Source organism: Panicum virgatum, chromosome 5N, assembly GCF_016808335.1.
Source record: "Panicum virgatum strain AP13 chromosome 5N, P.virgatum_v5, whole genome shotgun sequence".
Taxonomy (NCBI): Eukaryota; Viridiplantae; Streptophyta; class Magnoliopsida; order Poales; family Poaceae; genus Panicum; species Panicum virgatum.
In genome coordinates this window covers 42,102,161-42,105,124 of record NC_053149.1, presented here as the reverse complement: position 1 = coordinate 42,105,124, position 2,964 = coordinate 42,102,161, and positions in this window count along the sequence as shown.

Below are 2,964 nucleotides of genomic sequence, written 5' to 3'. Positions count from 1 at the left end.
TGGCCTTACCATTCAGAAACCATCCAAAAATAATACTCTATGCTCTATATTTCATGTGTTCCCGTTTCGAGCTCGACGACAAATCTTTATTTTCTGTGTTTTGATTGTGTGCCTGTTTGTGTGCGCTGTAGACCACGGAGTGAACGAAGGAGAACCCGTTGACGAGCAGTGCTGTGAGCAGGTGAACGAGGACCCGTTCCGCGACCCCGAGCCCGAAGGTCAAGACTTCCCCGAAGGCTTTGAAGACGGCAAGTTCAATCCCATCCTTTGATGCATGTTTCTGTCCTAGTTTTTATAAACTATAACACCCGGTTTATAAAAGAACATAAACCGAGCAATCATATACGTGCCAGGATCAAGTCACACGTATATACAACAGAATGAACAGTATATCATAGCACATATCACATAAAAAGATATAATAAAGCGAAATACGAGTGTTATTTATTACAATAATGACAAAATATCTGATACAGCGGAAGCGAAGTACAAAAATACGAATAAAGCTCTCCGAAGCTGAAGCGGGGCGCCACAGGGACGTCGACTGGGAGACGAAGCACCTAGAAGTCCTCGTAGTCCTGGTAGCGCTGGACGAACTCCCTCGTGTCGGCAGGAACTGAGCAGCAGTAGCGTAGCCAAGAGGAAAAAGTAGAGAAGAGGCAAGGGTGAGTACACAACTTGTACTCAATAAGTATAACACAAACTATGAGGCTCTAAGGTTGGCTGACTCAACTGCATTAGCTTTTAAGTGTTGGCAAAATTTTATTAAAGCTATTTACTACGAGTTGATGAATTACCATTAACCCAGTTACATAGTAATTAATCAAGTTTAATCATGTAACTACTGAGAAACCAAACCAAAACCAAGCCACCAAGGTAACCCCGAGAAGCACCTCCCTCGTCGGAAGGAGATAACTTCACTAATCAAAAGGAGGATCTGGGCCGCTCATAACCGTGAGCACGGCTAGTATACCAGTTTTATACTCTGCAGAGGTTGCACATCTTTACCCACAAGTCGTGAGCTATGCCAGTTGTTCATCACACTTCCTTAGGTGAGATGGCCAGCGACTCACTACGAGGCCTTTAAAAAGAATCTCGTTGGTAAGGCGTAACCGCGAGAGTTAGATCGGCGACGATGGGGCCCACCTCCGGGGGTACAAGCACAGGAGCGCAATCCAAGCACAGACCAAGCCGGAGGAGCAGGGACCATTGAAGCTTACTACTCTTGCCCCGCAGGTAAGTTACTCCAAACCAAAAAGATCTATTTATTACGCCAAGTCTATCCCATTCTAGCCTTGTGGTAGCGCTGTTGTCCCAGGTTGTCGCTCTATGAACCGGTCCTTATGGAGAGTGGCCAACCAAGCACTAAGCACCGTGCTGGCCCCCTAAACCATGTTTCTAACAAAAGCCAATTTTAACGAGACGTGAGCCACTCAAGCCACACAGAGGGCCACTCTCAGAATTAAGTTCAAGTAAACCATTAATCAATTTAATTAAAAAGGACCAGAGTGTGTTAAAGCGCAGCAACCTAGCACAACTAACCAAAATGCAACCCAAAGGTACGTATAAAGGATATAAAGTGGCTAGGAAATCCTTATAGGCATACAGTATTAAAATGCAGTATGAAAATGTATTTAAAGATGATAGGTTGTTCATGTTATACTTGCCTTCCTCGTACTGCTCTGGCTGCTGCTCAAACTGCTCGGAAGATGGCTGCTCCGGGTACTGATACTGGGGCTCCTCAGGTAGCTCAGCGTCTACTCACGAACACATGGCCAAAACAAAGCACAACAATAAGCAGACAAGAAAACTCTAACAAAAACTAAAGAACAGTACATCAATACATAAAAACAGCGCACAAAACTAATCTAGAACTATTCTATGCGTTACAACGATCGCGTGGACATAAAGAACACTAAAAACGGAGCTAAAACGCATTTTCTAGGCCAAAAACAAGTCCTAGGGGCTTATTTGTAAGAAAACTGAAGTTCCAGGGGCTTTTCTGCTAAAACCGAGGGCTAAAACGTAATTAAACTAAAGATCTAGGGTCCAACGTGCAAAAACGCCAAGGGTGGACGGCGGGTTCAAAACTGGTAAAACTCAGGGGCTAAAACGTTAAAACTAGGACCTCTACGTAATTATTTTTGAAAGGAGCTGGACCGCGGGTTAAATCTGAAAGACCCCAGGGTCTCTTTAACAAAATTCCAAGGCTGAACCGGTACGCGTGGATCCAGACCGCTGGATCTGGATCTAACGGCTCGGAGCGGATGGAAACGGGATCTAATCTGATCCGTTGGCCACGGATCGGACGGTTCTGGAAGAAGGGGCGCGCAGGCGGCGGCGGGATGTCGCCGGAGCAGAGCTCCGCGGCAGCGGGACCGCCGGAGAAAGCGAATCCGGCGTTCCAAGGGCGGATTCGAGCCGGATTTGGGTCAGGGGCACCTACGCGACATGGGTAAGCCAAAGGAGGCCACAGATGGGAATGGCCGGGCTCGGAGATGAGAAAGTGGCTGCGGCGGCGGGTCGGCGTGGCGAGTCACGCGCGCGAGCGGCGTTCTGACCTCGAGTGCGAGCTACGGGTCTACCCAACTAGCACAAAGTGACCAGGGGGCGAGCTGACCTTTACCGAGGGCGCGGGGTGGGGGTTGCTGCAGAGAAGGTCGGCCGGCGGCGGGATTCGGCGGCGGATTCGCGTGTGGCACTCGGGGTCCGGTTGGTGGAGCGCCCCTCGGGTCTTCTAGGCTCCACGTGCGGGCTCGCGGAGTCCCTGCGACGAAACCACGGGAATCAACAAGGTTTGGCCTGCATCGGCGGCGAGGGAAAACGGCAGTGCGCTAGTTCACCTGCGGCGGCGCTCGGGTGGAGCTCCGCTGGCAGACGCGCAGCTAGGATTTCGGGCTGGGGGCTCTGGTGGATGCAGGGGTTTAGGGGTGGGCGGACTGCGCTCAAATAGAGCCAGGAGCG